At 45.0% G+C, this 26,234-nt stretch overlaps 1 protein-coding gene across 1 annotated transcript in view; it reads left to right on the forward strand.

The window, feature by feature from the left end:
- Positions 1 to 469: 469 nt before the first annotated feature.
- LOC119379068 (homeotic protein ocelliless) overlaps positions 470 to 26,234 on the forward strand; it is an 83,122-nt gene continuing 57,357 nt past the window's right edge. Inside the window, exon 1 of the mRNA XM_037648233.2 lies at positions 470 to 930. The gene's annotated coding sequence lies outside the window, so the exon portion shown is untranslated. The remainder of the gene's footprint in view (positions 931 to 26,234) is intronic.

The raw sequence follows: 26,234 nt of genomic DNA on the forward strand, positions 1-26,234 counted from the left end.
CCGGGACTCGGGCTCGACCAATGGGACCAGCCTCGCTGTCGGTAGAGGAGAGGCGGAAGTGACGTAGACTCGCACACTCCCATCACTTTCCAGGACGCCCTCCTTCATGCTCTGCGTTCGACGGCCGCCGTCGCGCTCTGCTTCCCGTTCCTCCCGAGCACCGGCGGGAACGAGCGAATTTGAGGGATGTGGAGGAGTGCGCGGTGGAACGCCGAGGGTGCGCAGGGAAGAGCGGGATCAGAAATCTGGAATCTTAAGTGGCGCGCTGGGCGGCGAGGAGGGGAAGCACGTTGGACGGGAGCAGATGAGCGACGAGCACGTGAGCGAGGGCAGTCAGAAAGTGGGAGAGGGAAGTGTGGAGGGAAGAAGGGATCTTTTTTTTCTTGTTTGAGCGCCGCGCGTGCGCGCGCGCCGGTAGCCAGCAATGGAAGCGGCGGCCAGTCGGCATCGCGCTTTTGTTCGGAACGCACAGCGATCATGGACGCTGCTGCATCGTCACTCACTGGCCAGTACGCGAGCTCGAACTTGGCCGAGACGTCAGTCGAACGAGCGTCTCTAACTGACAAAGAGAGTGCATAGAATTCATTTCGCAGCTCGCCGCTCATGTGTTCGGCGTGCGAGCTGAAGTTCGCAAAAACGTACCAGCTGATCTCGGCACAGTGGTGGTAGTCAAGGCGCGTGCGGCGTGCCGCTTCGGAATCCGTAGCGCGGTTGCCGTCTGACTGAAGGTCTGCGAGATTTGACACTACCGGCTCTGCCAAGGACTTCTCCGTTCCTCGCCGCTGGTGAATCGTCTCTGCACCGCGTGTAACGTACTGTCGTGTGCTCCCGACGTCTTCAGCTCTCTGCGAAGCCATCGACCAGAGGCGGCGACGGCGCTAGCGAACGAGTTTTGACAAATTCGGAGCGTTCACCCCTTCCCTCAGACAGGTGAGCCGCGCCACGGTGTTGCATGCGTCTGCACTGAAAATATATTGCTTAGGCACTGAGACGTAAACTAAGTTGTTCTGCTTAGTTAACGTCTCCGTGAGTCCGACCGAAAGCATACTGTGAAGGCGCTAAGAGAGGTTTAGTTGACATTCAGATGCTTTCGAATTGAAAATACAGTCGTGCGCGGTGTTTAAATTATTTGTCGGAACGAAAATCTTGTCTGAAGCTTCACAATTTGTGCACTGATCGGAACACGTGGTCGCCACCCTTGCTGAACGGATTTCAGTTTCGCTCCGATCAAAAAATGGCAATGGTGCTACACGTGTAGTTCGCAGCTCACCGTCAACCATAAACAAATAAAAAAAAGTGAGCTTTTAATATCGTAGTAAGTCAGTGTTCTTTCCAGTGAAAAAAAAAAAGACATTAATATTGAAACGCATCTTCATTTGAATAAAACGAAGGTAGAAGGCCATGCCCCATAGAGATGTGGACACTGTTACGACAGCGTTTGGACAGCAACTTTTACTCACCGAACGAAAAACTTCCTATTTATTTTGAACGTTTATTTTGAACTCGTGACCAAGTGAAGAGTAGTAACCGCCATCAGAAAACAGTGGTAACGACTCCTTCGCCTATTTCTCTTTCAATAATAAAAAAGAATGAATATATGGACATGTCTAAACAAAGAAATAATTTAGGTTTCACTTATCTGCAATACTCTTTGAGTAGCAGTGGGCTTTCTGAACTTCTACATAAAATTAACACATGCATTGATCAAGTTTTGATACGTTTGGAAGTGGAGCGTTAACTTGGCACACGAAGCGCTGCGCTGCTGGTGAGTACACGAATCAATTGCAGTGAAGTATGTACTGAAATTCTTTGTTTCAGTTTATACTTCAGTTCTTAACATTCTGTGGTGGGTTGGGGGATCGATAATTTACTAATACTTTTTTTTTGAATTAATCAGTTTTGGGAAGTAAAACCCAAACAATTATTATAAATTTTGCATTCATCCGTACAGACCCACGAACATTTACTGCTGCTATAGATGCGCCTAGGCCTGAACCTAACCTTGAAACTCGCTAAATGTAAATGACGCACGTTAGCTCCTTAGCAGTTTGCATGAATCGCAACACCATCAAAATGTTTTGAATTGCGTTTGAAAACATTTCGACGGTGTTGTCGATCACTGCGAGGAGTGTCTGTATTGGATGTTATTTGACGCCCACTTTCATCTCTTAACATGGCCGGGCTATAACAGAAACCGAGGGGCTCCACTTGCTGCCAATCCTTCAAACACTGAAGGCAAGGAAACCGAACGCGAATTAGCTATTATTCTCTAACTGAAGTACAGAAATCATGAAAGACATGATTGTGTGTGCCGCCGCCGCTCACGGCCTTGTTCGCGCTCGGAGGTCGCGTCATAGTTGTCAGCATGGTAGAGCACTAGCTAAGAACGCGTGCGAAACAACACCATTGCGTTATTGTTCTCATTTCTGTCATCTGATATATTCTCGTTCCTCCAATTCTTTTCGTTTGCCACGACAGCCATGTACCAGGTCCTGTAACATATACTAAAAAAATAGCCTAATTATTCGAATCAGATGTACTACTTGGTACAAAAAAAATTCAACATGTATTAGGAATCGAAACAGGCTGTCCAAGTAAAAGCTGACTGCAGCTGCTTAGCTGGAGCAACGCAGGTCGTAACTTGTTGAGTGATGACTCCGACATCCAAGGACAAGCTTTAATATGTCAGAGAAAATAGTATTTTAATTACACGTCTCTTAAGGTTGGATCAAGGCCGATTATGGAGTTGAACTCTAACAAGTTGAATTCCATAGTAGTGCAATGAATTAGCCCAGAGTTTATGTTTAGTTGCAGTGTGCAATGAACAACGCTAAATGTGTTAAATGCGAAGCATTTCTTAGCGAACCTCTGGCACTTTGAGCGTTTCTATCTACGTATCTATCTATCTATCTATCTATCTATCTATCTATCTATCTATCTATCTATCTATCTATCTATCTATCTATCTATCTATCTATCTATCTATCTATCTATCTATCTATCTATCTATCTATCTATCTATCTATCTATCTATCTATCTATCTATCTAGCCGCCTACGTCTGGGTGCTCTCAAGATCGCCTCTTTAACCTTGTGTAGACAAAACTTTGCAAAAGAGGGTAAGAGGATTTGACGAATATGTTTGTCGTGTTATGAAATGAATAACGTGGAAATCCTGTCACGTACGTCGTCAAACCCTTTCCACTAGACACGTGTGGCACATACCCGTTTGCCACGGGCCGCGGTGTACGGGTATGCGCCACAGGTGATTGACAGTTTATATCTACCCAGGAACGGCGAGAACAGACATTGGCAACTTAAATGCGAGAGCGGTAAGGAAAACCAACAACGGCAGCGTTGACTTGACGAATGGAAAGAATAAAAATTAGGAACCCAGCAGGAATCGAACCCAAGCATTCTGGTTGGCAATCAGGTATTCTACCACTGAGCCACGCCAGGTCTATTAACTGTTTGCGAAAACAGGCTACGCAAGCGTAATATTGGTAAACCGTCAATTGTGGTTGTGGTGCTTGCTATGTAATTTTACAAGAAAGCAATGAGCACTACATGATACTCCTACGATGTGTACTCCTACAGTACAGGCGTCATATCAGATTAACGTCTGTGGTTCCAGTGTTGACTCCGCTTTTATAGCAGTCTAATAAACAATATATTTGTATTCCTGTGATTCAGCAAGCTATATTGAAGCATCGCTCGACCCCGGAGGAATACATTACCGAAAGTTACATACGATACCCATATCACCGCACCATAAAGTGCACTTCGTCCGCCAGAATGACGCAGTGTCCTTTCGTTTCTTACGAGGCTGGGCGATGGCCTCAAGCTGACCGAGGATGATACCAGATTGATTGACAGCCGCTTTGTAGACTAGGCAACGTAGGCCACATACGCCCAGGTAGTCTACGAATACAAGCGCCATCCACTGATGTTGGTCTACGTAGCACTATCCAGGCCTACCAGCCTCGACGGCATACACCTCACCAACGCGAAGGGTGGCCTCAGGTGCCGAGATGTCGCCGGCTCTGTCGACTCACTATTTGTCGACGAAATGACCGAGGCATCCACGAATTCCAAGAGCTCTACTATATCACATACTTCACTACACATGGACCCCTCGTCACCTCGATCACGACCGGATCCTATAACAAGTCATGACCAGCTGCTTGTGTTCACTGATCACGGTGGTGATGCCCTTGTTCAAGAACTGTCAAAAACTTCTTCCACACATGAGCACGGGTTCGTGAAACGTACGTGCGTTCTTCGTCATAACGGACAAGTATAAGCACTACATGTCAGCTTACCGCTTCTGGTGTTGGCAATACCCACGTTGCCGTTGGCAGCGTTACCGAACCGTAAACAACTGGTTATATAACACATATGCGGCACTTCTACATATATGTGTGCGTATAAAATTTATACAAATCATTAGCGCCGCTTTGTGACGTGTCGCTCAGTAAAAAAATTATGCCACAGTCACCTTTCCGTATCATGCTTCGCATAACATCGACTCCCACGGTACGTGGGATCTGCCGAATTTTTAAATGGGTATTGTTTGTGATGCGTCGTCAGAAGACATGGGAAATTTCGAGAGGGTCAGGCAGCAAGTTGAGATTTCGCTATGCTTAAAAATATTTTCTGCAACAGATACTAGGGATTCATACACAGTTATCAGCATTTAAATCAGTGAGGTTAATGAATACACCATGACACAGTTAAAAGACTTACGAATAATGATGATGACTTCATGTTCCCTTCACGAATTCTATCCAGGGTTTAATGATACAAAAATCTTACATTCCTGCTTATATCTAATGTTCCTAACAAGCTGACTTATGCAGGCTATGCATCTCAAAAGCCCACAGAATTAATGCTTGGCAAAGCGTACTTTCTTCACATGTCTGCTTCAATAAATACGTTTTACGGCATTTCATTGAAAAGTTGCTCTATGAGTTCACAAAAATAATGTTGCTTTCAACTTAGAAAAAAAAATATCCCACGAACAACCAACACGGGCTGGCTGAAGCTCAAGGACAGGAAAACGTTCCGTGAGAACAGGAGCTTTCAATTTGTTAAGAACGTGAAATACGAGGAGGCAGGAACTGACGTAGCGAGAATGGAGGCTACAAAGAGTGATTTTTCTTACTGAAGTGTTTGAGCTTAGCACCAATACTACCGTTACTGCCTCTGCCGGACGGTAGCTGCGTGCATGGTGACGCCGCGCATGCGTAGGTGCCGCCTTGCCAGAGTGGTCACCGTAAAGTAGTGGGACGTTATGGAGATACGTTATACTCCTTACAATATTTCTCCTCGTTTTTCTTGGTAAGTGGTGAGAATTAACCGTCGTCCCTTTATGAAGAAACACAGAAGTTGCGAAATTCTCTTTCCCGGTTAACTCAAACCTTTGACGCTTCAGAGACGGTACACGAGCACGCAACGAAAGGCAAGCTGCCAGAACCCCGAAAATGTCTGCGCTACACCTCCCGTATAGAGAAGATCTCCCCTTTTTGATATACAACGTCACATGGAAAGGTCGACAGTGCTACGCGCGTCGCTTTACACTTATATATTTTGTTTGAAACGTGGTTTTTATTGAGGGCGCCGATCTTCCGAGATGAGGCCTCAGTGACAGCGCGCTTACCCTTTGTTGTGTTTAGTCGCTGTTGCCTAGGTGATATCAGCCGGGCGAGCGTATATTTTTAGCTTCATTGCCATCACCACTACAGCAATCGTCAAGTTCTTTTGAAAGATGTCTTCACCTGTTAACTTACGTGCAAACCACAAAGCACGCTTTACAGGTCTTCTGTTGAACGATCGGGACTGACATGTACTCTAAAGCGTGCTTTTTTGTTTGCAAGAAAGCACTAGGTGAAGCAGTCGCAAAAATGCCAAGGCAGTGTTGATAAGTTTATCATTATTATTTCTTGACCAAGATCGCCAGCTCGCGGCCCCACTTTCGCCAAGTGATGATGACGATAATAATCATCATAAATAGCTTGCAGTTTAATCTTTTTTTTCTATTTTACCTCCTTTTGGTCGTATTCAGCATCGTTCTTGAGCTAAAAGCTTTAAATCCCATTTTGTGGCGGCGAGTAAATGGCCAGAGTATGTTAAGAACAGAACAGACGCAGTCTGCTTTAATGGCGGACAAGAAGAAACAGCGTGTAGCCAACCATTTCGTTGCCTTTTTATGGTTGCGATAGAAAAACTAACGCACGTCGTCGCCTTTCCTAAAGCGTGTACTTTCCCGCAATTTCATATATATATATAGGGTGTCCCAGCTATCTTTAGCCAAGGGTTTAAAAATACAATATTAGAGGCAGGCGAGTGAAATCACTTGCAAATTACTGACAGTCACCTTGCGCACTACAGACAATTTTTTGTGTGGTAATTAACTAATTTGTTCATTAGGATTATTTAATTAAATTGCAAAATATTGGCTGTAGGCAAGAAATGCGGCTTGCAAAGTTCGAGGGCGTCTTCAGAAACCCCAATTCCATTATTTGCGACAAAGAAAGTCTCACGTATACCATTTTTCCAAGCTGCAAAGAAAGCTCGCGAAATACAAAAAGAACCACGTGACTACCGCATTCGCCCGCCGCGAGTATGCTGCCCTCAGCCGTGCTTTGAGAGAACGAAATCAGCTGCGCCCGCGACTCGGCGGCTCCGTTGCGGCGGTAGGCTGATAAGTTGACGGTGGTTTCTTGGCCCGCGTTCGCTACAACTCGCACCGTCACGCGCGCCAACTGGCTGGCAACGGGCCAAGAAACCACCGTTAACTTATCGGCCTACTGCTGCAACGGAGCTGGCGAGTCGTGGCAGCAGCTGATTTCGTTCTCTCAAACCACGGCTGAGGGCAGCATACTCGCGGCGGGCGAATGCGCTAGTCACGTGGTTCTTTTTGTATTTCGCGGGCTTTCTTTGCAGCTTGGAAAAAATGGTATACGTGAGACTTTCTCTATCGCAAATAATGGAATTGGGGTTTCTGAAGACGCCCTCGAACTTTACAAGCAGCATTTCTTGCCTACAGTCACTATCCAGCAATTTAATGAAATAATCCTAATTAACAAACTAGCTAATTACCAAACAAAAAATTGTCTGTAGTGCGCAAGGTGACTGTCAGTAATTTGCAAGTGATTCCACTCGCCTGCCTCTAATATTGTATTTTTAAACCCTTGGCTAAAGATAGCTGGGACACCCGGTATATATATATATATATATATATATATATATATATATATATATATATATATATATATATATAGAGGAAGGAAGTGTTAATTTCAAGGGCTCGTTTTCTTTGTTATACACAATATTAATGAGAACTAACAGACAATAATGCCAAGGAAATTATAGGGGATGTTTTTTTAGTAATAAATGTAAGGTAATTGTGAAGAAAGTAAAGTTCACGAAAAGATAGCTTGCCGCGGGCAGGGACCGAATCTACGACCTTCGAATAACGCGTCCGATGCTCTACCAACTGAGCTACCGCGGCGGCCATCCCCCCGTCCACTTTATAGGGTATATGTGTGCGTTTAAACGTGGGAGCGTCAGTAAGCGCCGCCAGTAGCCATGACGGCGAGTGTGGAACACTCTTTTTCTGCCTGTTGGCGTCACGTAGCACGTGAACTTATTACGAGCTGGCAGCTGACCAATTATCCCTCGCATACTACCTGAAAGTATCAAGTCTGCCAGAACGAGACCCTCGCTATGAATGAAGGAAAGAAGTGTTAATTTCAAGGGCTCGTTTTCTTGGTTATACACAATATTAATGAGAACTAACAGACAATAATGCCAAGGAAAGTATAGGGGATGTTTTTTAGTAAGGTTAGTGACGATAATAATCATCATAAATAGCTTGCAGTTTAATCTTTTTTTTCTATTTTACCTCCTTTTGGTCGTATTCAGCATCGTTCTTAAGCTAAAAGCTTTAAATCCCATTTTGTGGCGGCGAGTAAATGGCCAGAGTATGTTAAGAACAAAACAGACACAGTCTGCTTTAATGGCGGACAAGAAGAAGCTATCTTTTCGTCCACTTATCTTTCTTCACAATTACCTTACATTTATTACTAAAAAACATCCCCTATACTTTCCTTGGCATTATTGTCTGTTAGTTCTCATTAATATTGTGTATAACAAAGAAAACGAGCCCTTGAAATTAACACTTCTTTCCTGCATTCATAGCGAGGGTCTCGTTCTGGCAGACTTGATGCTTTCAGATAGTATGCGAGGGATAATTGGTCAGCTGCCAGCTCGTAATAAGTTCACGTGCTACGTGACGCCAACAGGCAGAAAAAGAGTGTTCCACACTCGCCGTCATGGCTACTGGCGGCGCTGACTGACGCTCCCACGTTTAAATGCACACATATACCCTATAAAGTGGACGGGGGGATGGCCGCCGCGGTAGCTCAGTTGGTAGAGCATCGGACGCGTTAGTTATTCGAAGGTCGCAGGTTCGGTCCCTGCCCGCGGCAAGCTATCTTTTCGTCCACTTTTCTTTCTTCACAATTGCCTTACATTTATTACTAAAAAACATCCCCTATACTTTCCTTGGCATTATTGTCTGTTAGTTCTCATATATATATATATATATATATATATATATATATATATATATATATATATATATATATATATAAAGACCGAGAACGAGAAAGAAATAGACAGATAGAGAGAAAGAAAGAAAGAAAGAAAGAAAGAAAAAAATTAGCAAAACAGCAACAGCCAGGACTACCTAGGTGCCATCAGCTCAACTGTGCCTTAGCATTGTGCCTCCGGTGCAGGCTACGCTCACTTTTTTGTTATTGAGTCGATAGATGGGACACCCGCGCTTCTTTAATTTCGCATGCCAATCGCTGACAGCTCCTTCCCATCACGATCAACGTTTCCTCACTCAACATGTTTCGCATTAGACATTGAAGACCTATCTCTCCTGTTTCCTTTTCGTTGCTGAATACGCTGAATGCACCCTTGGAATCCCTGTTCTATTAGGCGCTTCGGAAGCGATGTCGTCTCCGTTTGAAAAGTCGTCACAATGCTGAATTGTTGCTCCCGCAAAACTATCCTGGGGGCATTTGGGGAAATTTCATAAAAAGTGTCGCAAAGGTTAAACTCAGAAGAGAGACAGTGTGTTCCAGCACAGCGATAAAACTGCATGGCAATAACTCACGCACGATAAATGCTGAGTGCACATGAGATATTATCGTGGCCGCAAAAACCGGTGCCCCTCTTTCGACAAATATGGTCGCACGTGGTGCGATATTTCAAGACGTTCAGTATCATCTTGTAGAACGTTGCATGGGCAGTCTGACCGTCAGGTACAAATTTGTGGTGCACAATTTTATGGCAGTAAAAAAATGTGACTTATTTGTGCTATATTCCGTCACACCTTCTTCTCTCTCTTTTTTTTTTTACATGGACGTAAGCGCGCGCAGAGTTCTCCATTAGGGGTAGCCATGTTTCGATGCAGCGCACAGGGGAGGCTGGGGGCCGGTCGCCCCCCAGCATCCTCTGTGCACTCGCTTATGGGCATGGCTCACCTTTCTTGTCACAATTACTCCTGAAACTTCTCGTTGATGTATTCGTAAATTCAGGGTCTGCCGTCAGCGACGACACCTTGCAAAAATAAATTGTTATCCTTCGAGGTTTTACAATGAATTCAACAATCGTTTCGCACTCTTGACCTTCGGTGAAGGGTTAGCAGTTTCGGGAAATCTTCCAAATTTTCAGCGAAAATCCCGTGAATGAACGGCTTTTCAAAGCTAGGTGCTTCCGATATTATTCTAACAGTCGTGAGAACGCGCGGAATCGATGTTTTCAAGACGTACTAGACGGAGGGGCATCGCGACTTTTCGTATCGTTCTTGGAACCTCCACGGCATTCTTGAAAACTTTGGACCCGCTTGAACACAGTTCCTTCCTTTAGGGAATGCTTTGAAGAGGCCTCTTGCATCATTTGGCCAATTTCTACGCTATTTTTGTGCTACCCTCGCAAAAAAAAAGAAGTTTGATACGGAATCGTTGTTCCGCCTCTTAATCGATCTTCTTAAAAACCGGTTTGCCCGAAATGTGCTTGCATGAAATTGTGATTTGTTGTAGAACGACTCTAAAGATCATAATAGGAGTGCAACCGGTTTCTTCGGATAGAGCGATACAACAACGCCGATGCACCATTTATTTTCCACCTAGATATTTGCTGAATCACAGCGTGAACTTTTGGCACAGACGGAGAGTTTGTTTTGCTCCGCCCCCTGGTGTAGCATTTGTCCAGATGAGAGTGTCAAATTATTTTTTCATTTTCACCTCGGAAGCTGAGCCAGTACTTGACAAAGTCGCAGCCAAGGAGAAACTTAAGTGTGCAAACGCTATGAAAATTCTTTCAAAAGCACATCTGCAGTCCATGACGTCCGCGTAACGAATTCATCATCGACTAATGCTTTGATGTTACCCATTCACGCGCCTTTATGCTAAAAAGTATATCTGCGAAAGGCAAGATAATAATAATAATAATAATAATAATAATAATAATAATAATAATAATAATAATAATAATAATAATAATAATAATAATAATAATAATAATAATAATAATATTAATAATAATAATAATAATAATAATAATAATAATAATAATAATAATAATAATAATAATAATAATAATAATCATTATTATTATTATTAATATTATTATTATTATTAGATATGCGTACACATATGCACAAGGACGCAGAGGAAAGAGGGAGAGAGCAGGCTTACAACTACCACCTAGAGGGGCGCAACGCCTGCCTGCTCTTTCGGGAGGAGGGACGAGATATAGAAAAGAATTATAGGAGGAGCGAAAGGGGAAAGAAGATAGGAATGTAAAGCAAAAAATGACGAAGACTTGGACAAAATAAGTAAAAACACGAAAAAAAAACGTCTATAAACGGGTGGCCAAATCCGTTTGGTCCATAGAAGTCAGCAGAGCTCGATGGGCCTGGTCGCTTCGAGAAGCACACCCTTTCGGAAAAAAAAAGATAATCGTGAATGGTCGCGCACTTAAATCCAAGGAATCTACATTTCTTAATCAGCGACGCCCGCTTAGTAACGAATGCGGGACAGTCTAATATGAGATGCTCAAGCGTTTCGCAGGAGCCACAAAATGCACGCAGCGGACTGTCCAGATAAAAATAACGGCCCAGAGAAGAAGAAGACAGCACAAGTTAGCAACTGCCCCCCCCCCCCCCCCCCCCCCCCCAAAAAAAAATCGCACAAAGTTCGCTGACTTACGAAAAAGACCTGCAGCAGAATCCTGGTTTGAGCTACTGGCTCATAACGGAGGAAACTTTTCGGCGCAAATTGAACGAGGTCAAACAACATAGAGGAACAGGACGGGCACAATCCTGTTCCTTTGCGTTCTTTGTCCTCGTTCAATTTGCGGCGAAAAATTTCCTCAGTTATGAAGATCTACAGATTTTGTTCTCCGCTCTGAGCATGCGTATTTGCGCGTGGTGAATGCACATCACTGCAGCACAAACACACAAACTATAAAGCAACGCGACGTGCTTTCGGTGACAGTTGTAGTGCATTCTTTTACTTTTCGAAAAATTACCGTCCTTTGGTTATACGAAGCACCGGCCTAGAACAATCGGAACATGCCACCTTTAGAGTTCTTGCATAGGGGTGCGCGGATTTGTTTAGAAAGAAAAGACAACACGACAGAAAGGACGCTCGAAAGGTCGTATTGTCTTTTCTTTCTAACCAAATCCGCGCTCCCCTGTGCAAGATGTCGAACCAACTAGCCCAACAACTGACCATTCTGAAGCATATACCTTCAGAGTCACCACGTGAAAAGAAAAGAACAGAAAAAAACAACCGCGTATCCCACAGCGACGCTATCTCAGCCAGAGAAATTGCTCCGTTTAATGGAAACATTATCGCGGACTTAGTCAGTTTTTTAAGCAGAGGACTCGCGAAGACCCTCTTCATAGGGCAAATGCAATGGCACAAGATGCTCTACCTGCTCTCTTCCTGCTTGAGTTCCTACTTAGCCCCCACCTGGCGGTTCCCATTTTTACGCTCTTTTAGTAATACGAACACTCGTTGACAGGGCTGGATTCATCACTCTTTTTTTTCTTTTTTTTCACGCAGTCAAAAGCCACGGCTGCAAAACTCTGATGTAGAAGCGTGAGAACAGGACATCAGCGTTTATAGAACATTCTCTGGGCTCAAGGGAACCATAACCTGCGGCGTATGCAGAAATAATGAAACGCAGTAATGGCGAGTTGCGTTACTTGCATCTTCAACTACCTTGTGTCTCCAACATAACTGCTGACTGCATTTGTACGAAACTATCGCAAGATATAAATTCAGCATTTCCTTTCCAAGCTGGGAGGGTAATATTGCCTTGATTAATGTGGCACAGATAATAATAATTCTTGAGGTTTAACGTCACAAAACCACGATGTGATTATGACGGACGCCATAGCGGAGGGCTCCGAAAATTTCGACCACCATAACCGCTAGGCCACCGTGGCGGGTCGTGCCGCACAGACCCAGTGCAGTCTCCTCAAGGTAATCTCTCGACTCGTGTTCACGAGGAGCTCGATGTTATAATTGTTCGTGAGAGAATATTCCAGCCAACTCTGCTGCCGAGCATGTTAGAGAAGGCGGCCTTCCAATGGCAAAGACCCCTACGAACGAACAGCGTTGTGACTTCCTCCTTGTTCTGTTATCTACGGACAATATCACCAGTGACATATCAGGATATACAAGATGATACAAAAGAGCGCTTAAAAAAAGAACGAGCGGGAGCTAGTAGTATCACCGGCAAGACCCAGCGAAGACGAGAGGCTGTGATGAACTGGCAGCGCATAAATTATTCCGACGATGACGTCAATAATCTTGGAGCGTTCAACGATTCACGCCACGCGCCACCCTCCCTCCCCCAATATCAAGCGCACCTGCCCCTGGCTGCACCGAGGACTCTTTGTGGGCTCTCCTCAACAGCGTCGGTCGGGGGGAACATCGCGATTCCGAGTAACGAGGTTCATCATCGAATTACTTCCACGGCGGCCGAAGATGAAGGGAGCACCACACGCAGCTGCAGCGGAAGCCGGCAACTGACTAAAGCGCTGCACTGATACGAATTAAAAGAGAAGCGCCCAACGAGAAACAAAAGGCGGCCGGAATGAAAATCAGTCCGCCATCGGGGGATGGAGCGAAAATCGGTCCCGAAAGGAAACCCCGTTACTTCATTTGTTCCTTCTCTCTCTCACTCGCTCTCTATTTATGTTTGGTGCAAAAGGCATCCGTCGCTGCAAGGAATACAGAAGATGGGAGAAAGAGAAAAAGAAGGAGGCCCGCGGAAACAAGTAAAAAAAAAGAAGACTGGTGCATTAGATTATAAGCAAACCAAAAAGAAAAAAAAAGAGGGTGAATGTGAAAGCCTCCCCCCGCTGTAGGGACGCAATAGAGAGACAACGGAACAATAACTTTTGCTCCACGCTCGAGGGGGAGCCGGGGCGGAATGCGATAAATTATGCCCGAATTGATGAACTGAGAATGGCGTATGCCTTTGGGCGTGAATAGCCGTATCGTAACGTAGTGGGTGCGGCGCGCGAAAGGTCCGCGTGGCACGCGATGCTCAATAGAGGGAAAAAAATTGCGGCTCCGCAGCCCATTGCTATTGAGCGCCATAAAGTTGCCCATCATTTCACTAGGACCTGCTGCTTCTATCTGCGTGCAGCTGTATGCTTATTTTTCCCGGATGTTTCACATAATACACTGCCGATGTCGCGTTTTAGAGGTTGTGTTGGTAATGTTACGACCGTGGATAGCAGTAACTGATGAAATAATTGTATTTAATTGGGCTAGTTGTTTCAGAGCTAATGGGAACTCGACTAGCGGAACTGAAAAAGCCAGCGTCAAAGGGGGGACGACAAGGACGTCGCTGTCTGTCTCCCTTATTTCCGGTGTTTTCAGTTTCGCTGACCGGATATCCAGTAATGTTTTTTTTTTAAACATCATTGGCAACTGACACATGAGCAAGCCATGCGTTTGCGAAGGTGCAGTGGTCTTTCCCCAGCCATCGATGGGTTATCGTGTAGGTACTGCGGAAGTATACAGCCAATGTCTGCTGATAGCGCACACAAGGTTTTTGAGCTGAAAGAGTGCTCGAAACCTATGATTTCTATTTAAACTACGTATATTCACGTTCAAAAGACAGAAAAAAAGACATAATGACAATAGAAATTGGCCTAGCAACGAGACTTATCTCAGCGACGCCGAATAGACGATCACAGACGGCACGCGCGTAATAAATGTTTTGTGAATATGATCTCTGAAAGCTGTACCGCAACCTGTTGGCTACAGACGCCAAGGGTAATCGACGTAGTACCAAACTGCAGGACGATATGATTTAGATGTCTCGTACGCGCTACTCGAAGGGCAAACAACGCCAGCAAAGTTCATTCAATGCAAGACTGCTTATAACACTCTGAGAGCACTGGTTAGTAATGAAGAAGCGTTACACGCTGCAACAGGAGTATAAGAGTTACTCGCATTGTCGAAAAATATGGGCAAAACGAACAGAACAAAGAAGTGAAAGCGAAATGGAGGCGGATGGGACAAAAGAAAGCAATGGTAATTCTAAGCAAGACATGCTACACACGCTTCAGATTCAGCGGTTGGGTGTCATGCGGGGCTCTCTCTCTCTCTTGCTCACACACACACACACACACACACACACACACACACACACACACACACACACACACACACACACACACACACACACACACACACACACACACACACACACACACACACACACACACACACACACACACACACACACACACACACACACACACACACACACACACACACACACACACACACACACACACACACACACACACACACACACACACACACACACAACTCGGAGATAATGACATCAGACCGCTCTCGAGGATGTTCGAGGAAACAGCATTTGTCGGGAGCGAAGAGAGCGCCCATTGTTGCGTAAGAGGCGGGAAGAAGGCACGTGGTAAGGTCGCACGATCGGCGCTGTGGAAGCGAGCGAGCGCACGCACACACGGCCGACATAACGCGCGCACGCGCTCTACACGGCTAATCGCGTTTGGCCAATTTGCCGCGTCGTTGTCGCGCCGGGGTCCCCGGGCATGGCGCACTGCGAGCGGCTCGGAAGGCCGGCCGCCTAACCCAATTACAGCGCTCGAGTCGAGTAATGATCGGCCCGTCGTTTAAAGTCGTTCATTATGCACGTCCCCCGTGGTTTCCTTGGCGGCTGCGAGCATATGCCTCAGCTACACAATTCACTCCCGCCCAGGAAGGAGGCCCCCTCCCTCTCGGCCTTTCGCTCATTAGCTCTATGATTCGCCGTTTACTTTCTTTGCTTATTCAGCTTCCGTCGGAGCTTCTTCGCCCGGAGAGTATATCGGAAAGAGCGCGCCGAAAATATTTATCCCCGAAGCTTCTACTTGACGAGAAAATTGGAGAAGAATGAGGACGGGCGGACGATCCAGTGTGGGCCCCGTGAGCCTGTCGTCCGTAAGCAAGTTATTACGAATTCAATGAATCAAACGTCACTTACTAACCGGGACACATTGCTCGTTTCGCCCGCTTTGAGATATCTTTCTTGATTTCCCTTTAAACGTATAATGCTGTCATGAAAAAAAAAAACGGATTTGATTAGATCGTTGAAGGCATATTTAATAATGTGAGAAGTCTCCTGACGGAGGCACGTGTACATGCATCTACGGTTTGAAGAATATCGTGCGCGTCGGCGAAATTATCTATGCTGATTTGATGTTCTCTGGGAGCCACGAGACACCATGCGCTGAAGAAGCTTGAAGACGTAACTTCCTGGTATGGCGCATGCACTGTTGGATTCTGCATGCGCGCAGGGTCCGCGGATGCTCAGCTGCAACGCATTGATGTGTTTCTCAACAAATGAATGGCTTCGTTATTCGCGGCTACACTCGTACACGAGCAGACAATCCTTAATGCCAACTATACACACTCGTCCCTCCAGAAGTCGGCCAACGCAATTTTGAAGTCTTTGCATTTGGGTTGCTTATATTAGAGAGACCATAACTTTCGCTGACGTATACCACTAGCTCAATTATCTTTTTTATGCGTTTGCTTCAAATTCATTCCGCATTTTTTTCCCCAGTGTACGGTAGCAAACCAGGATTCTTTTCTCCAGTTAAACTCCTCGCCTTTCTCTTCTAATTTTTCTATCTGAGCTCTCGCTAACGTGACAGTGCTGACAGCCTAGCTTCCCGTGCAATTAGAACACGAAATATACGGCTCTGTGGCATAGCGAGCGCATGTACGCTGTCACGCTAGCGACTGCTTAGCTTGAGTGGTGGCGTAGCACAAACCGGAACAAAGGACTTCAGTGACGACAAAGACAAGCGGTTTTCTTCGTCGTCACTTAGTCCAGTGTTCCTTATTACACCACACCGCTTCTCAAGTATAGGACATCAACTAGGCCTTTAGCAGCCCTTATTAGTGCTTAAAAGCCGATGCATGAAGATTCTGCGAACGACGCAGTTACCCAATCGCAAGGAAACAGATCTGGGTGTTTGAACTAGCCACCAGTGCCTGCTTGCGCGCGTGCGTGATCATACGTGGAGTTCTTTAACGAGCTCTCAATGCGCAGTAAACAAGCCTTCTTTTCTTTTTTTGCGTTCCGCTCCTATTGGAATGCGGCCGGCGTCCGTCCGGTAACCCCGGGGTCATCAGCGCGACGCCTTACTATGGTGTGCCGGTGCGTACTTGAATGATATCATAAGTAGCTTTCATTCGACATTTATGAAAGGAAAAAAAAATAACGAAGGCAGCAGCGTCAAAGCCTTTTCAAAGGTAACTGCAGCGCAAGCACATGTAACACTGCCGAATTCATAACACCGCCGAATCGAATAACCGCTGCGTATGAAGACCGAGTCCGAAATCCTTTGCTTTTCGTTCAACTATACTACACCGTGTACTATACGCGTGGTACAGAAGTTGCCCTTTAGAATTTAAGCCAAAGCCCTTGTCGATAACACAGTCAAGTGCATGGTATGCATGGTAAAAAAGAAAAAAAAGAGTCATCCATTAGGGTAGATGTTCGCGCTTGTGTCGTCCGTGCTTTTTTCTTTTCGTCCCATCTGTACCGAGCTACTTTAAACATGTTAAACAGACCGATGAGTTTAGTGCTGATCATGGCGCGTCGTACTCACCGTTCTCATTATATGCACCTGTTCGCTGATTTATTCGCACCAAGGGTGAATGATGGCATGTCCCGCGTCGCGTAATAAAGTGATAACATGGTACATGAATGAGCTCACTTTCTGCCTCTCTTTCTTTCTTTCCCTTACACACACGCCAACGTTTCGACAATCGTGCGTCCCAAAACTCTATGCGGACTCAAAAACTTATCCGCGACACTCTAATTGAGGCAGAAGCCGGCAAAATCAAGTTTATCTATCGAGAACCACGTTGACCGAAAAGAAGAAGAGAAGCGGCGATAAAAAGTTGGGGCTCTGTGCGCAGTAAATTAACGTATGAGAAAGAGAGCCACGGGTTACAAGTATCGGCGGGAGCCAGGAACTATGTGCGCGGCGGTTGGGCTTAATGACGCATAAACTCGTTAAGGAAGCCTGAGCGCGCTCCTGCCGCCGATAGCTAACGAGAGAGTATGGCTCGGGCCTGCCCGGATGGTGCTCGCTGCGTGGTGCAGAGCCGCGAGTACACTGCGCCGACACACAGAAGGGACGGGAGCCGCCTGGGACTCCAGCTTCTTTCTTGCCCTTGTTTCTCTTCTTCCTCGTCTTTGCGCTCGACTGCCGAGCGGCAAGCAGGTAGCGAGCACGACGGAAGGGACTCGAGAGCTTCCTTAGGCCGGCGTTTCCCGTAATAAAATTAGCGTGCGCCACATGTATACGGTCGCTGTACAGCGGAGTCTAAAACGGGAACGAGCTAAATGGGCGCGCGTGCAACTGCACGCCGCTGGCTCATCGCGCTTCAGCCGTTCATGCATTTACCGCCTGCCTCGTTAAAGTTTATACGCCGAATCTCACATCTGTCGCGTGTCGCGCATGCATGCGCGAGCTTTATGTATACGCTATGCCTACACGGCCACGTTGACTCCCGACGCCTTAATTTGTCGTTCCCGGGCCGTAATTAGACCGACTGCCGTTTCTCTTGTATACCTCAGCCTCTCTTGTTTCTTATAGGTTCTCTGAACGTTAAGGAACAGGCTGCCTACCCCCGCTTTATTTATTATAATTTTTTGACACGGGGCGTTTTAACTTGAAAAGCAGCTCTAGCTCGCCAGTTAACGCAATTTTGCCTGTTAGGGACTGCATTGCAGCCGTTCCCGTGTAGCAGGTGAAGGAGCTCCGTACACTCGCTGTCCACTTGAGTCGGGAGGCGTGCGTCACAGTCATATGGAACGGCGCAGCCACGCGATCATACCGTGAAGGCGCGTGTACCCTGAGAACTGCCGTTTTGTCGATGCCAGACTTGCCGTTGTCATGCTTGCCAGCGTGCCGATGCCAGCGCTTTGAAGCTAAAAAAAAAAACACACACAAAAAAACCACGCGGATTCCCGCTCGGATGTTATAAGATCGACACAAGGCGTACTTTCGCCAATAAATCTAGAAAAAAAAAGAGCAAGAGCACGGAGAGCAGAATCACCTACGACAATGGTACGTTTGGCTGATCGCGGGAATGCAAATGATTATATTTGACTCGACGATTGTTGTTCGTTAGCAAAGTCTTCGATCTCCGTTACCTTCACCTGCAAATAATATAGCCACTGTGGCAGTGGACGTGCTAATGTTTCCTTTATCAGCGAGGGCGCACACTTTCACGACACGATCTTTACACTACAGCGTATAAATAGGACTAATAATAAATGTATAACTTAAAAAGGGGCGAAAACACGGCAGAAATATTAGCTACGTCTTTTGGAGGTACCCCTTGCTTCGGGAAGGCTTGAAACGTTGGGATGTGTCAGAGCATCATCTGGTTCAGCGTTGACTAAATGTTGATCATAGCTTGCACCTTAAAAAAAAGAAAAAGAAAAAATTGCTTTGATATTTCACATTAAATTTCATGATAGCAATGTTGATAAGATTATGACCCTTCAGCTCTTCATTGTTCTCCCTATTATTATTATTATTATTATTATTATTATTATTATTATTATTATTATTATTATTATTATTATTACTCAGGTCTCCAAACAAGCTTAATCGAGCAACGCGTTCCTCCGTACAGCAAAATACTGCCGCCTACTTTTGTTGTTGTTGTTGTTATACGTGTCAGAGAGCGCGCTAACAAGAGCGTCTTGGCACCACCAGAGTGGTGTTATAAATATTGCATGAAAGTTTTACAAAGCTTCTAATAATAATATCTGGGCTTTTACGTCCCAAAACCACGATACGATTTGAGAGACGCCGTAATGGATGGCTCTGGAAATTTTGACCATCTGGTGTTCTTAACGTGCACTGAAATCACACAGTACACCGGCCTCTAGCATTATTCCTCAACCAAAATGAGACCGCCGCGGCCGGGATCGAACCCGCGACCTTCGGGTGAACAGCCGAGCGCCATTACCACTGCTCCACCGCGGCGGACTTTTACAAGCTTATATATATATATATATATATATATATATATATATATATATATATATATATATATATATATATATATATATATATATATATATATATATATATATATATATATATATATATATATCTATATCTATATATATATATATATATATATATATATATATATATATATATATGTCGGGGTTTTACGTTCCAAAACCACGATATGATTATGAGAGACGCTGTAGTGGAGGGCTCTGGAACGTTCAACCGCCTAGGGTTCTTTATCGTGCTCCTAAATCTAAGCGCACGATCCTCTAACCTCCATCGAAATGCAGTCGCCACGGCTGGGATTCGATCCCGCGCCCTTCGGATCAGCAGTCGAGCATTATAGCCACTGGACCACCGCGGCGGGCTTTCTAATTTTAAGGCGATGGTTTCAATTATGACAGAATTAACAACTGTTGGCATTAATGGCGCTAAAAGGAAGGCCTGCAGACACGGTTGCAAGATGGAACAAAAACGACTATATGCAAAGGCCTACTATATCAACTCAAAGACCGCACAATGGCAGAAGAGGAGAAAAACGCCAGGCCTGCGCGGAAAGCGCAGCACAGTGTTAGGCTATTTTTCTCTCTTCATAATCTTGATTTGAAATCCATCATTTTCTCAGAAACTCAAACGATAGTCTGACCGTTTGCTCGTTCAACAATTGCATTTATTCGATGTTTCATTTTAAACCAAAATTAACAGATTTGTTTAGTTTCATAGGTGTTTACCTTAAGCATCCTGCCGCCCGGTTCTTGGCCCATCCCCCTCTGTGGGTGAGCGCCATCAGGAAGAGGACATCATCATCACCCTCATTACAGTCACAGCGAAAGCTGGAAGAGCGGCATTTCTAGATCCCGTTATGAACTCTCTTGTGGCTACTAATACAAGTACACTAACGTACCCACTACGCCACAAATCATAATTTTTGTGAAGTTGGGAAGCACCCACCACGACATTATTCGTTATTCTGCGGAGAAGCGAGGTACCATCTGTGAGGCATTATGTGCACTTTGTTATTGCGGTGGTTGATGACGATGAAGAATTATGGCTGAGCCCTTTGTAATGGGTTGGAAGCTTTAAACGACCCACTAGTTACGTAATTCACATTTTGTGACGCCCGGTCGTTATTTAACTCTCCCACCACGCTTTATAACATACGTTAACCTGAGAAAGGGAGAGAGAGAGAGAGAGAGAGAGAGAGAGAGAGAGAGAGAGAGAGAGAGCGAGAGAGAGAGAGAGGGGGGGGGGAATTAACTTTATTGAGACCCTGAGGAAATGGATCGTGGGAGCCTTGTGGGCTTCCTTGGTAACCTATAGAAGTGCACTTGCGAGGAACCCACTACGCTATAAATCATCATAATTCTTGTGCAGTAGGGAAGCAGCCTATATGCAATTTTTCGTCATTCTGCGGAGAACCGTGGCACTCCCTAAACACCTCTAAGGCATTATGTGCACTTTGTTGATGCTGTGGCTGCTGACGATGAAGAATTATGGCAGAGGCCTTTGTAATGGGTTGGAAGCATTCAACAACCCACTCATTGCGCAATTCGCATTGTGTGACTCCCGGTTACAGAATTAGCGTTGTGTGACGCCTTCTTGTTAATTTACTCTTCTACCACACTACATTAGATATGTTAATGTGGGTCCTTCCCGACATGAAGCCTGTATAGGGCCTTTTTGCAACGTAGTTTCAAGCACCGGCATGGCTCTGAGGTAGAATACTGGGCTCCCACGCACCTCGAACCTCGTTCCATCCCGGATATTTTTTCTTATCTAGATTTTTTCCCTTATTTCGCGCGATAGTGGTTACGGGCACCGGCGGCGGCGGCGGACAACTACGGCGCCAAAAACGGCCCTTGTTGTGATCTCATAACAGCTTTCACTGTAAAATGCGCCCGGAGGGTCCATGTAATTGTTATTGCAATAAAATGACTTCAGAGCCGAGAAAATCACGGAAATCTGCGGATTTTCTTTTATACTAGCGAACGCACAGGAAATCTTTTACGGTACACTCTTAAAGAAAAGTTAGGAAAAAGGTTGCAACCACGAGCAAATAGTCAGCAACAGCAGCTGTTACTAGCTTTCTTGGACCATTACTAACTTCTTGCTGCCTTTTTACTACCTACGTTAGTTGCAACTGTTACTACTTCTTGCGTACCGTTACTAACTTTTTGCCATGCACCTGTTAAACGAACTTGTTAAACGAATCTTAGAAGTTATTATTACGAGCTTTTCACAACTTATTTAATAAAACGGGGATCCATCCAAGTTCATTGAGGCAATATTAGTAAGCTTAGCACCCCGTCTTACGTCTTGTATAAAAGGCCATGTTGAGGGGATATTACGCAAAATAGATATGACATATTGTTTGTCTTAATTTGCTTCAATAAAAGTCCTACGCTACGTTACCTCACGCATCTAATACAATTGTACGCTATATAAATGTAGGCGCATAACTTAAACTATTCATCCTAAAGCCTAGCTGCTCACCGGCACAAGCTGCGTACCCCAGAGGTAGGGCTATAAATACTCCTGGAACCGCTCATGAACTAATCGTGCCGCGTAGCCTTGCCGTTTCAACAAAGAAAGAAAAACGCGTAGCCTTTTCGTTGTGCATGTGCGCTGTTCTCATTCGTGACATTCTGTGCATAATTACTAAATGATGTATCGCAATGTTGATGCTCATGAATTTGACCGTTAATAAAACAAATGATTCGTGAGGTGAAAGCATCACGGTTACTGGTTTTTTTTTAGGTAGTAACCATTACTACCTATATTTTACTAGTTAGCAACGAGAAGGGTAGTAACCGCTACTAATTGCGTTTGTAACGGCGAGGGTAGTAACAGTTAGAGCACTGCACGGGCCGTGATTCTCGGCTCGGGCCCGGGACTCGTTCAAAGTTACCCGCCCGAGCCCGGCCCGGTTGCTCAGAGCGAGACCCGGGCCCGGCCCGAACCGGAGAAAAAATTTCGCCTACCCGGCCCGGCACGGCCCGACCACAGATCGGGCCCGTCAAGGGCCCTAGCCAATAATCTGGTGGTGTTGCCCGAACATAGAATCGACCGCAAGGCGTTTTAAATGGCAGATATCTACGCATGCTTGGCGCATGCTTGGCTAGCTAGTATACATTAACCGACGGTAATTTCTTGTAAAAAGGGTCTCACCGTGGAAACAGTTGAGCGGGCATACTGCTTATGATGAACGTTTGTTCGGCAGTGGTATACAGTACCTAATTTTCTGCAAATACAGTCCGGATCATCAAGAGCGTTTTGTAGCAGATATTGTAGGAAGAAAAGTGATTTGCAGCATGAGTCCAGTTTCGATAAGCAGCGCAATAAAAATGAGGGGACAGAGAACAGAACGCTCCCTTCACTTTGTCTTTATTGCGCTCTCTATAGAAATTTAAATGGACACTAAAGTGAAACAACGAATCAGTTTAGATTGATAAATCGTGCTCTGAAAAATGTAACGTCGTTAATTTTAGATTAATAAATTGTACTCTGAGAAATCTGAAGTCGTTAAAATAACCAACACAGATGAATAATAAAGGAGAAAATCAAGGTCAAAGTTTCATTTTTAAATCGCGCACCGATTTCGCACCAAAACGCGTGACAACACGCATTTCAAAGCGTATTTTTCGTATTTTGGCGACTTCGGTTGAATAAATTTCTTGAAAATTCGAATGTTAAGTCTATGGCCCCCTCGGAAGACATTGCACTTACGCTTTACCGTTTAGGACTGTGTAGCACCTAGCACACGCCGTCAAAATCTAGGACGTTCCGGCGTTTGATGCGGCAATTTCAAGGGGCGTCACCACCAGTAATTACTTTTTGCGCGTTTTCTCGTTTTCCATGCGTCTTCTCGCGGCGAGCGAGATGATTTTGGAATTGAGTAATTTACTTACACGAGAAAAATCGTTTTGCCTTTGATGTCCCTTTAAAGCATGCTCTAGGGATAAAGCCAACCGTACACCCTTCTGGATATGTAGCACCTGTCTTCAGCGTAGTGGCATCTTGCCATGGCAAGAGAAATAGAGGAAAAAAGCCAAATTTGTTACCTTTGTTGTAAATACACTAACCTTTATAAAAATTATAACGAATCGCGTGCACCACGTGCACTTTGGAAATACGTATAAGAAGCCGAATGGAAAATAAGAAACTATTTGTCGTAGCATTCTTTTTATATATCACACCACTGCTATTATATACAGCCTATAAGCTTTGTGGCATAGTTTATAGTTTATTTGTTCGCGTGTTATTGTGCAAAAAAATCAAATTACAAAGATATTCCGCTTTAAGCACGCCATGAGCCGTTGCATCACATGTCCTGCTGCGCTAAAGTTTCTTGCACTGCTTGCGCTAGCCGCAGGGGCACACATCTGCCTTGCGAAATGTGAAGGCGTCGGCAGTCGTAGTTCTCAGCTTCCACCACTGGAGCAAACTTAGGATGTCTTTTTGGATCTCTGCAGAGTGAAAATAGCTGTCCAGCTCATCCCTTCATTTCTCTCGTTCCCGAACGTTGCGCCACAATGCAATGTAATCTATAAATGCCTATTTGAGGGCTTCCCCTTTGCAGTTTTCAGCAGTGTTTGTTATACACGGCTTGCACAGGGCTGTTTTTTCCATATTATGCCTTCCTAACGATGTTGTACCGGTAGAAGGTGGCCATTGCAGTACGCATGTAGGACGGCAGTAGATGGACGACCTGATTGCGATCTATTTTTGGGGTTTGTTCCATTTTGTTAATAAAGGTGCAAATAAGCTTCTCAACGCTTACTCATTGGGTGCTCATTATTCGAGGTAGGGGGACATCATCCGGCATAAAATTCGTGATTTCTTATTTCAAGCCAGATATTTCGTCAAGCGAATACACTTTGCTCCACGCCTTGTTTAATGGACTGCATGATGCTATTCCTGCGCATTGCAATGCTGTTGTGGCAGTATCATGTAGCTCTCACACAATATAGTGCGGGGGTCTCAAACACACGGCCCACGAACCTCTCGCTAGCGGCCTACGGCAGCACATGACTCTATTCGTCCCATTCTTCTTATTTTCTTTATAAGTACGTTCTTGAGCTACACAGGTATGACAGGTCTAAAGCATTTTTTCTTGAGGCACCACCTGCAGCCACCATGTGTTGATACATAACCGCGAAACAAAACTCTATATTGCAGAAGTGGCGTCCAGATGTTAGTCATATTGGAGATAGGTATCGATACGTTGGCAGAATCCTGCCGCCAAATACCCTTCGGAAATGACCCATATATGAAATATTAAAAAGATCTTTCAAATGGAAGCGTTAGCTGACATCTGGTGCAATCTATTCCTCCCCCCCCCCCTCCGCCCTCCACTCCTACCTTCGTCACTGTCCTGGCCCTTGCGGAAGTAAACTTTCGTGAATGCGGCCCGTTAGCTGAGCTGAGTTTGAGACCCCTGATATAGCCGAACAAAACGAAAGCTCACATGTTAACAATGTGGGCACACAAAGCAGGCTCTGCATGTCCATTTCGCGTCACATGACTTCTGCGAGACGGAGCCCCAGAAAAAGAATGTCTTTATAGGGATTATTTGGAACGAGACTCCGGGCAGTCTTTTCGTTTTTGTGGAGGGCTGGAACGTTGAAGAACGTTTCCCCGTCTTGGAACTCCGTGATCGCACTTGCAATGATAAGTTATAGGTATAAATTTGTTATATTACATTTATTACTGCGATTACAGAATAACATTTGCATATAAAATAATAACGAATGCAAATAAAGTAAAGAATATCGAGATGTTAACGATATAAGCTCCTAGTGTATTTACTTTTAACTCGCCCCTTTCAGATAAATCAAGTAGCCTCATATGCAAGAAGCAAAAGATCACTACTTGTCGCTCATAAAACTTCTCCGAATAGTTTGCCCCACATTAAAAAAAGTTTTATCGAGATGAAATGTGAAACGTATATGTACGCACAACGTATGAGGAACACACTTGAAGGGACACTAACGAAAAAAGAAATTTTTTCTATTATCAGTAAATTACTGTTTTAAAATTACAAGATCACGCTCGCTGAGGCAAGTCTTGGTAAGCGAGAAAACGCGCAAAACGAAAATGCGCGCGCCGACGCCACCTTGAAAATCAGCAGCAAACACCGTGACGTCATAGACACTGACGGCGTCGACTGGGATCTACGTAGTTCCTATAATCGGTAAAAATTAAGTACTTTGACATCTGAGAGGGCCATAGATTTAACATGCCAAGTTTCAAGAAGTTTTTTGAGCCAATGTCTCCAAAATACGACAAATACAGTTTGAAATCCGTGACGCCAAGCGCGGAGATTTCAACGCGAAATCAAAAAATGAAACTTTTGCCCTTGATTTTCTCCTTATGATGGTGAAACTAACTACATTCGAGTTCTCAGAGTACACTTTATCAGTCTTACCGATTCATTGAATCACTTTAGTGTCCGTTTAAGAACTAAGTAAAGTCCGAGCCCGGCCCGACCCGAGCCCGCCACCTCAAACCCGGGCCCGGCTGTAAGCCCGGCCCGGGCCCGCCGTGAAAAC

This window comes from Rhipicephalus sanguineus, chromosome 1, assembly GCF_013339695.2.
Source record: "Rhipicephalus sanguineus isolate Rsan-2018 chromosome 1, BIME_Rsan_1.4, whole genome shotgun sequence".
Lineage (NCBI taxonomy): Eukaryota > Metazoa > Arthropoda > Arachnida > Ixodida > Ixodidae > Rhipicephalus > Rhipicephalus sanguineus.